Genomic DNA, 11,454 nt, shown 5'->3' with positions numbered 1-11,454 from the left:
GAAAAAAAAAAAAAAAACCTTCAAATGAGTAAAGGTCATTAGGAAAGCTCCACTGCCCACTGGTGAAGAAACAAACAACTCAAATGAGAAGTCTCAGAGTGTGGTGTTTGAGGAGAGGTGTGCTAGGGAGAAGTGAACAGCGATGGCTCTTAATACTTAATAACAAGTAGTAATGACCACTCAGAGTAGGGAACTAATTAAAAGTTTCTAAAGAAAGAGGTTGAATGAGATATAAAGAGGAATTCATCTGTAAAATTTTGCCTTGAGTCATGAAGCACTAAGGCCTGGGCAAAGCACTATAGGAGAAGACTGACATCTCAGATGAAGAGTTGGACTTAGGTGGCACAATTGAACTTGGTAAGCATCCTTTCTGAGCCTTAATCATTTGTTTGTTATTCATTTACAAAGTAGCCTCTATTTTCCTGTCTCATTGGGTTTAGTAGTTCATACTATACACCGTAAGCAAATCCCTGTGTTTTATTTTCTGAGAACTAGTGTTTAATCACTTTAGGTATTACCTCTACTCCGTTACAGCTTCACAGCTTTCTGCTTCCTCTTCAGAAATGTGATTCCCGAATGGTGTTTATAATAGGTAACTAAGCCTGTCTCTGCATGCTGCAGGTGTGGCTGCTGTGTCACATCAGTGGGGGCAGAAAAGAAGGAGGTTATGTCTGCTCGGCGTTCTGACTTATGGACATCTGAATGATTGGTAGCCTATTATTCCTTGAGAAAAGGGAGCCTGAGATGACCACTAGCCAACACTAGGCAGGCCTGGATGGGCGCACAGGACGGGGAGCAAACTGGAGACTCGGAGAACCCTGCTTGGAATCATGAGACGACTCCCTCAAGAGGCCACGTGGGTGGGCAGGGTAAGGAGCGAGCCTGAGTACTTCCATCAGATGAGCTCCATGGAACCTGGACCCGGAGCTAGCCTGAGACTACCACTAGTCTGGCACCATACAGGATGGAAGAGGGAGACAGACAGTGCCTGAGATGACCTTTTCCTGAGACTACTCCTAACGTGACCTCAGACACTCAGAGACTCTAGGCACCTCTACTGCGAACAAGTAAGTAGTGAAAAAAAAAATAGAATAGAAAGATAAAAAGGAGAGTGTGGGCAAATTGAGGAGTGGAAGAACTGAAGACTTAAGGGTAGTGAGGAACAGTCTGATGTGATTAGCTTCTAATGTCATCTAAGCCCCCACGTCCCTACATGTTGATGTCTGTGGGCTGTGCAGAACTGGCTCCACCCTTCACCAGGGCATGGTGGGAGAAGTCAGCTGGAGGCGTGAGAGCACACTCACCCTTAGCCAGCTGCAGAACTAAGGAGAGCTGCCGCACACATTGCAGAGCTGGTCCTGCCTCTCACCAGCTCCAGCACTCAGGAAGAGAGGGCCCTTCATCTCTCCTGGACAGCACAATAGTGCTGACCCTGGTGGCAGGGGTGCAGATGATACTTCAGGGTACGAGCGTTGGAGAGCAGGCCTGGCCACCTGTCTTCTGTGTGGTGATATGACTGAGAGGGAGAATCCTCCACATCTATTGCTACCGATGGCAGGCAGGAGAACTGACCTCAGATCATGGGAACAGGAGGGCCGTCCCTGCCCCTCACCTTCTGTAGCACTCCAAAGAAAGCCTCCTCCCCTCCCTCATCCCTCACCATCTATGACAGATGGGAGAGCTGGACCCTGGGTCGTAAGAGTGGAAGAATTGGCATGTCTTTCACCAGCTGCAACACTCAGGAGAGTGAGAGTGGGTCCTAAACTTTGCTTGGGAATCAAGGTAGAGCTGGCCCTTTTTGCTGTGGTTGCTGGTAAGCTGGTCCTGAGAGCATAAGGTCAAGACAGGCAGGAGGCTGACCAGCTCAGATACCTCTCGGGCCCAAATCCAGGGCTTCGTATTGGCAAACCCCAAATTCTGCCCCATCTATGAACTGTTGCAGTGCGTGATCCAAACTATAGGATCCACAGAAAAGCCAAAAATAGGATATGTGAGAGGATATCCCAGTGAAGGACCAGTAGTGATAGAGCAGCAGAAGCCAGAAGTTTCATACCACACCAAGAGTCATTGCAATGAACCTTTGAAAGCAAGGAACTTCCAAAATGTGTTTTCTCTGTTGGAGAAGTTTCAAAGTGAAGGGTGGGTTTGAGAGGAGGGGGAGATGAGTGGGATTGGGAGACCTGATATGAAATTCACAACAAAATTAAAAGTTTAAAAATAGGTAAATAAAATAATGAAATTAAATTTAATTGCTATTCCTGGTTTTGCCCTCATCACCAATTTTTAACAAGGTTTGATTTTATTTTTTTCCATTAGGTATCTCTTGGCTCAGTGTACTCCTTCATGCATTTATTTTTATCTGGTAAAAGTGCTGTTAGACCTCCAACTAATAACAAATATATATTCATTAACAATCATTTTAAGTGATATGTGTTGTCCATAGGAGACAAGTGTATGCAAGGAAAAGAAATAACCAATAATAATCCAGCAATTTAAAACAACTGATGCAATAAAACCTGAGATTGGAAGAGAATTTGCAGTTGAACATTTCTCGAAATCTGGACTGGTTGTGAAGCATCATTGGGAGTACAGAATGTTGTTAGGTATTGCTTCCTAACTGCAACAAGATAACTGACAGAAACAAAGCCTGAAAGAGGAATTTATTTATTTTGGTGCATGACCTCTGACAGCATGCTGTCTTAGATGTTTTACTGAGATTGCATGCATAACATCAAGGGACATATGAAGTGGAAGTTTCTGGTTTCTTTGGAAACACAGATGTGTTGGGCTTTTTTGCTTTGGTCCCAAGTGTGGGATGTGGAAATGGATCCCCCAGCTCCTGTGAGGAAAACAGCTGCTTGTGAAAAATCACTTGATGTGTGTCAGCTGGAAACTTGTGCAGAGGCATGGTTTTCACTAACTAGAAAACATCCTGCTGTGGACTCCGAGAACGGATAAGTAGAAACCCCCAGAGAGTGAGACACGCTTTTTGCATTTCTATGCTTTGTAATTACTCACATCCCTTTGCTGAATTTTGCAGAGAAAAAAATGCTCCAGAAAACTATTTTTGCGTATTTTTAGGAGTCTTTCTGATATTGCTGAATGGTGACGCCACTGTGGCTGTTGTTTGCTGCTACTGCTGCTACTGCTGCTGCTGCTTCTGCTGCGGTTTGCTGTTTTGTTGTTTGGCTGCTCTGCTGGTATTCTCACTACTGAGATTGGAATATCCCCCAAAACCCAATGACACTAATCAGCAGGAAGTAGGTAAAAGACATCTATAGCCCCCTTTCCCTACTAATCTACCTAAGGTCAAGAGATTGGAAGAGAAGTAGAGATATTTAAGAATATTAAATGAAGTCGGTGTTTAAAAAAAAAATCTAAGCCTACAGAAATGACTCCTGAAGGTATTTTAAGATGCAACAGAATATATAATCCATCCATCCAAAATCAAACTGACAATTAAAAGATTAAATACACACTAACTTCAAAACTGTCTCTTTTCCCTCATGCTGGGATATTTCCTGTCATGTTTCCAGTTCCCAAGAATCTCCCTAGCAATGCTAGCACATTTTCAACATTTCTTGCTTTTCTAATTGTATTTTTGAAATGGTTTCTATTCTTCATCAAGCCACACTCATTATATTTTCATCTTCCATCTCATAAGAATCTCTTTGTAATGTTGCTTCTTGGAAGTCTTTCTCATGAAGCATCTCAGTATATCCAGTTTTGTAAGCCAAGAGTTCTTGAACAGCTGAAGTCTCTCTCCTCACAGACTGTGATTTTCCAGTTCAGATAAAGACTCTAAATCTGGAACCTCATGCTCACAGGTTAACATGGGGATACCCGGTTAAGCATGGGATATCCTGAAAGTAAGTATTGAATTAAATCGATTTTCAAGTGCTTTGTCCTGCTCTTCATTAGCACCACAACTTAAAAGATCTCACCAAAATGCTTTCCAGTTATTCACTAAACCTTGAAGTATACTTATGTCATAAAATAGACTTACACAATAAAAACCAGGAAAAAGACCAACTCCATTCTGAGAGTGGCGTGAATATATAGACAGAAAGGAATAGAGGCTGTTTATGAACATGTTGTAGATAGGCTATGAGAACTGGATTCTAGTCGGAATATTTCCTAACATGTTCACTTTGTGTATTTTTTTAAACTTCTTTCTGTTTTAGTAACCTTGATTATATGCTGGGGTACCGTGCACAAACAGAAAGAGTATGGAGTAGAAATAAGAAATATCGGTGTCTTTCATTATGTAGTCATCGTGAATATTAAACTAGTGACATGGATGAAAACTCTACAACTCTAATTGGTCAGATTTTTATTATTGATATATACTAAACAATAAATTTATGGAGCTAGAAAGGACTGCTTGCTCTCTCTCTCTCTCTCTCTCTCTCAGGCATGAAGCACAGTGCTGTGCCAAAGAAATTCCTAAAACTCTTTGTAAAAAAGAAAGGAAATCAAAAGACAAAAGAAAGAGAAAATTCTAAAATTACAGATGCAGCACAGAGTCTGAGGAAGCATCTTGGATTTAGGACGGTTCTAAACAGTGTTCCAGGGGCTTCAAAGCAAAAACATACTTGGCTGTTCATCCTCTAGACTCTTACATTCTGAAGCTAATGAAGCACATTTTTAGGGGGAATTGAATTCACATTTCTCTCTTTCAATCGTTTATTGTTAAATCATCCAAATATATTTGGATGAAACTTTTGATGTCCAAAGAGAGATAGGAGAAACATCACAGCACGGTTTCTTACACAGTTCTTTCTGCCAGCAGAGAAGCCGCATGTTGGAAGGCAGCTATGCTCATCACTACACCACCAAGGCAGCACAGGAAGCCGCATGGTGGCAAACAAGCACGTCAGCTGAAATAATGTAATGGATATGCAATCTTATTTCTTTTCACCACCCTAGAGCCTTAATGGGCATTTCAGTCATTTTCTCTGTTACCCTTTTCCTTTTCTTTACTCTATATGATTGTTTATTTTTCCCTTCCATACTTCAAGGTATATAGCTTTTGCTTTTCATTTGTGCTGCTAGGAGAAAATAGGTTTCACGTTTGTTCTTACACATACTTGTGCAGAAGGAAAAATGTAATATCATAGAAGTTCTGGTGTTCATAGGCAGATAATGGCATAGCAGAAATATTTCAGTAATAGATCTAATCTTGCTGTTTTCACTAAGAGAGTCTGTGGAACTATAATACAAAAGGGAAGAACCTTGACTGATGGGCAGATGCATTCACCTACACATGTAAACTTTCCTTCTATTTTGAGTTGATGGCCCATTTGATTGGCAAATGCCTTTGTTATACTGTTCAGAAAGTGGTAAGAAAATAGGGAAGGGGAAGTATTCTACAGAAAAGGCGGGGAGGCAGGGATTACTTTCAAAATTGTTTTCTTTTTAAGTCTTTTTTGTTTCTTTTTCACTAGATGTCATAAGCAAAAGGAAGACATGAAAAGTATTGTAAAGAAAGAGTGATATTTCTACACAGAGCATCTAAGGGAGACAGTGCGTTAGTAGAGTATGCAGAACAAGGGCCAAGAAAAAAGGCTAGAAAATGCGTGGAAGAGAGGCTGTTGTTTTGTTAGGTAAGAACTAACTTTCTGAAAAGACTTTATGAAATGAATAACATTTTAAAGGATTTTACAGTTTCTCAGACAAAAATGGAATTTGTAGGATCAGCTGTCCCTCCAGTGGCACCTGAAAGTGTGTCCTCAAAATGCCCAATTGTGCCTGAACAACTATGTGCTGGTAAATTTACTCTGTAACCCAATATTCTGTTCCATATCTGAAAAGCCTTGCATGTTATATAAGTAAGTTTTTGCTTTTTTGCTGATGTATTTTCTTACTCATTGGGCTAAACAAAGCAGCTACATGGTCTCTTCATACAAGAATAAGAATTTTTAAAATGCATAAGTTCATTTATGGACATCTTAACTCATCAAATCCAGGGGATATGCTGTGAGAGACAATGAGAGTTTTTCAACAGATTAAAAACATTCAATGAGCCATTGCAGGGCTGGAGAGATGGCCCAGCAGTTCAGAACACTGGCTGGTCTTCCAGAGGTCCTGAGTTCAAGTACTAGCACCCACATGGTAGCTCACAACCATCTATAGTGAGATCTGGTATACAGGCACACATATAAGCAGAAGGCTGTATAAATAATAAATTAATTAATTAAAAACATTCAATGACCCTCTCTTAGAAGATTTAATCCCACAACAGACATACACAAAGACACTGAAATATGTATATGGTAAATAACATTCGAGCACAGAGAGGTTAAATTACACAGTCATGTAATCCTTTTTTATAGAGGATGGAAGAAAGATGGTCACCAAAATTGCGCTGCTATTTAACATGAGCCTAGAAGTAGAATGAGTGATTTGGCTAAAATCCATGTGTCACCTATCTGTTTTTACATGCCAAGTTTTTAGTAACCAAATTTTATATTGCAGTAAATTTTCATGTTGGGTGGGTGTTTTATCTTGAACTTGCCCTTAACTAAAATGTTAACATAAAGATACACATTGTATACATTGATGATACTCATAGGACAATGCATATGTATACACAACGTTTTTGATGTAATCTATTTTTGATGTTGGAAGCAACTTCTATTTTCACATTTTTATTTATTTATTTAGCTAGCTAGCTAGATAGTTTTCTTTTCACACAAGACTCAGTGTTTATTACACGTTTGCCTTGAACTCAAATTTCTCCTGCCTTAGATTCTTCAGTGCTGGGATTATAGCTGGGAGCTATCATACCCAGCGTTGAACTTTCTATTCTTCTTACATTGTTTCTGTCCATTTTTGGTTGCAATTTATTTCCCCAGGCTGGTTAGGTCACTTGAAGTCTAGTTCTGTCCTCTCACATATTTCTACCATCATGTCACCTATGTATTTGGTGATCTTTGTCTCTTATTGTCCATCCAAGACACTACTAAGTCTATGCAACTGAGCAGGAAAAAGGACAGAGCTGTGGGCTCTCACTAGCCTTCACCCTTAGTATTGCCATTGATCTATTACTTAATGTCCCTGAGACATGTTTCAAACACGTACAAATCGAGTCCTTCACATATCTATCAAAAGTTGCCCCCATTTCCGCCTATAAAGACGTTAGGGATGATATGGTGAAATGGCGCTGTCAGTTAGATGTGCTACACCATCTTACTGGTTCGACCATCCCTAGACTGTAATGCCCTGAAGTGAAATGAGGTCAGCCCGAGCTCATGGACTCTTCAAGAGCTCCCGCCATGAACACAGTGTAAGTGGTGCAACTTCTACATAACTAGAACTTCAGAACTTGGATGCTGTGAAGGACTGTAGAGATTGTCTGGTGCAGCCTCATCACTTCACAAGTGCGTCTCAAGCTTGAAAAAACTTTGCCCATGGTCACACAGCTAGTCAGAGCTTGACAGGCAGTTATAACACATACTCCTCCTTCACACTTAGGAGGAGCAGAATGACTTCAGAAAAGCATTTCTCAAAATATATGGAATATTACTTCTTGGTTAAAAGAAGGAAAAAATCCCATATTCAAATTGCACTAAAGAAACCATTTACATCGCCAGTGATTCTCAACTTATTCAGGCATTAAATAAATATTTACTAATTGCCCCATAGGCATCAGTCATATGCTAGGCACCGGGATATTATGAATAAAGCAGTGTTCTTTTACAATCTCTTTTATATATTTTCTAAGAGAAACTCCTCTCTCAGTGGACTAGGGGAGGAGCATGGGGGAGAAGAAAGAGAGGGGTGGGATGGGAGGAATTGAGGGAGGAGCCACAGCTGGGATACAAATGGAATAAATTATAATAAATGATGATGACGATGATAATAATAATAATGACAATCTAGGCAAAAAATATTTATAGGGTATAGTATTTGAGAAAATATTTAAGTACAACGTTCATGTAAGAGGCATCTAAGTATATTCTACAAAATGGAAGCAAGAGGAAGAAAGCATTCGAGCTAAAGGAGAGGTTTATTGCAATGTTAGGATTTATATGAATGTAAATATTCCTGAATGTGCACATGCTTGTAATCCCAGCACTTACAGAGGCAGAGGCAGAGGCAGAGGCAGGTGAATCTCTGTGATTCAGAGGCCAGACTGGCCTACAAAGCAAGCCCAGGACAGCCAGGGTACACGGAGAAAGCCTGTCTTGAAAAACCAAACCAACCAACCAAACAAAAATTCCTGAATACACCCTGAGCATGAGAGTGAACCAACTTTCTCAGCATTTTGAAAACGTTACATTGAGTACTGAAAAGAGACAGCACACTAGTGGAATTAGAGGTGAATGCAAAAAGCTGCTTTCTGGTAGAGATTTCTTTTTATTAATTAATTCAATTTATATCTCAGTCGTAGTTCCCTTCCTTTTCTCCTCCCGGTTCCATCCACTCTCCCACATTCTCCCTCCTCCTCTTTCTGCAGAATATGGGATTCCCCTGTATCAAGACACCCCAGTAGGGTGGTCTCATCATGGGGAAGTGATCAAAAAGCTGTAACATAGCCCATGTCAGAGATAGCTCCCTTTTCACTCTACTGTTAGGCTCATATGAGACCCGAGATACCCAGTGGGTATTTATAAGTGGAGGGCCTAGGTCCAGAGCATGCATCGTCCTTGGCTAGTGCTTTCAGACTCCATTGGCCCCTCTGGGCCTTGGCTGATTGGCTGTGATAGTCCTTGTTCCCATTATTCCACCATTACTTCTTTCTATTCTATTTCTCTTTCTGATTGAGATTTACACTTACTCCCTAGGTTCCTCCTTGTCACATATCTTCATGGGGTCTGTGTGCCTCACTCAGGATGATCATTTCTAGTGCCATCTATTTGCCTGCAAATTTCATGAATTGTTTTTAATGGCTGAGTAGTATTCCATTTTGTAGACACACCACAATTTCTTTATTCATTCTTTGATTGAGGGACATCTAGGTTGTTTTCAGTTTCAAGCTATTATGAATAAAGCTGCTGTGAACATGATTGAGCAAATATCCTTGTTGTATGGCAGAGTATCTTTCAGGTGTATGCCCAGAACTGGTATAGCTGGGTCTTGAGGTATGGCTATTTCCAGTTTGCTGAGAAAGTTCCAGACTTTTTTCCAAAGTGTTAGTACATGTTTGCACTCCCACCAGCAATGGATGAGCATTCTCCTTTTCCCACATACTTGCCAGTAAGTGTTGTCACTTGAGTTTTTGATTTTTGCCATTGTAACGGGTGTAAGGTGGAATCTCAGAATTGTTTTGTTTTGCATATCCCAAATGACTAAGGACAATGAGCATTTCTTTAAGTGCTTCTTGGCAATTTGAGATTCCCCTGTTGGGATTCTCTGTTTAGCTTTGTTCCCTATTTTTTAATTGGATTATTTGGTTTGTTGGTGTTTAATTTCTTGAGTTCTTTAAGTATTCTAGATATTAGCCCTTTGCCGAGTGTAGGATTGATGAAGACTTTTAGCAATCTGCAGACTTCCATTTTGTTCTGTTGATATTGTCCTTTGCTTTACAGAAGGTATTCAGTTTCAAGGTGTAATTTATTAATTGTAGACCTTAGAACCTGAGCTGTTGGTGTTCTGTTCAGGAAGTTGTTTCCTGTACCTATAAGATCAAGGCACTCTTACCCACTTTCTCTTTTAGCAGATTTAGTGTATCTGTTTTTATGTTGAGGTCTTCGATACACTTGGACTTTAGTTTTGTGCAGGATTATAAGTATGAATCTATTTGCATTTTATACATGTAGACATCCAGTTATTCCAGCACCATTTGCTGTCTTTATTTTCTGTTGTATGGTTTTGGCACTTTTGTCAAAAATTAGGTGTGCATAGGTGTGTGAGTTTATTTCTGGGACTTCAATCCCATTCCATTGATCAACCAGCCTATTTTTATGGCAGTAACATAAAGCTCTTATTACTATTGCTTTCTAGTGTATCTTGAGGGCAGGTATGAAGATACCTCCAGAAGTTCTATTACTGTATAGGATTGTTTTAGCTATTCTTTTGTTGTTGTTGTTGTTTGGTTTTGTTTTTACCTATGAAGTTTAGAATTATTCTTTCAAGGTCTGCAAAGAACTGTGTTGGTATTTTAATGGGCATTACATAGAATCTGTAGATTGCCTTTGGTAAGATGGCCATTTTTACAATGTTGATGCTACCGATTCATGTGCATGAGTGATCTTTCCATTTTCTGGTATCTTCTTTGATTTGATCATCTCATTAGATGCAGCAAAAACCTTTGACAAAATCCAACACTGCTTATGATAAAAGTATTGGAGAGATCAAGGATACAAAGCCCACTAAAAATAGTGAAGGCTATATACAGCAAGCCTATAGCCAACATGAAACTAAATGGAGAGAAACTCAAATCAGTCTCACTAAAATCAGGGAGAAGACAATGTTACCCATTCTTTTCTTATTTCTTAAACATAGTATTTGAAGTTCTAGATAAAGTAATACAACAACTAATGGAGATCAAATGATACAAATTGGAAAAGAAGAAGTTAAAGACTCTATTCACATATGATATTATAATATGCATAAGCAACCCAAAAAGTTCCACCAAAGAATTCCTGCAACTGATAAACTCCTTCAGCCAAATGACTGGATACAAGATTAGTTTAAAAAATAATCAGTAGCCCTCCTGTATACAAATGAAAAATGGGCTAAGAAAGAAATTAGGAAGCCACACCCTTCACAATAGCCACAAATAATATAAAGTATCTAGGAGTAACTCTAACCAAGGAAGTCAAAGACCTGTTAGGGATTTTAGCAGAGGTCTGAAGCAGGAGCTAAAACCTTAAACATTGACCATCAGTCAATATACATACCAATAAATCACTGACTGCGTTATGTTAACTTCACAACAATTTTCAAGTTTATTTCACCATAAAACTATTATTTTTAAGTAAAATCTACTCTGCACTATGAAATTCTACACAAGCATTTACCAGCACCTTGTGCTGTGGGGTATCCCATGCTAAAGTCACACTCTGGCCTCTTTTCAGTGATGGCAAAGCCTGACAGTTGCTTCATTCTGCTTCACAGAGTGGCATTTGTTTGTTTTCTTTAATCTAAGGTGACATTTGTTTATGAGGGTCACCCTGGAGCAGGCTCATTTACGTTTGTTCCAAATTACTGTGTATCAGCTTTCAAAAAATAGAAGCTCACATAGTAACCCCGAAATTAGGAGCATGTTTACTTGAATATGATTTTATTTCTTACCTTCTTCTACCTACCCTCTACTCAGTGTCCTCTGTTTTCAGAATAGAATTCTAATTGCTCATTAATATTTAGGAAAACTAACTCCTACAGAAAAATTACCTTCCAGACTAATTAGCCAGCAATCAATTAAAGATTTGGATACATTTCCATAGGCTGATGTAATTATATTTTTAAATAAGGAAGAGGGAATAAGAGGATTAGAAGGAGGCACCA

The 11,454-nt window shown here is 39.4% G+C and overlaps 1 pseudogene; it reads left to right on the top strand.

Annotated features, from left to right (window-relative positions):
* The first annotated feature begins 601 nt into the window (after positions 1 to 601).
* Positions 602 to 722, top strand: LOC129680181 (small nucleolar RNA SNORA17; annotated as a pseudogene).
* The last annotated feature ends 10,732 nt before the right edge of the window (positions 723 to 11,454 follow it).

This window comes from Psammomys obesus, unplaced genomic scaffold, assembly GCF_907164565.1.
Source record: "Psammomys obesus unplaced genomic scaffold, mPsaObe1.curated_primary_1811, whole genome shotgun sequence".
NCBI lineage: Eukaryota > Metazoa > Chordata > Mammalia > Rodentia > Muridae > Psammomys > Psammomys obesus.
The sequence above is the reverse complement of the archived record's forward strand: the minus strand, read 5'-3'. Positions and strand labels throughout refer to the sequence as shown.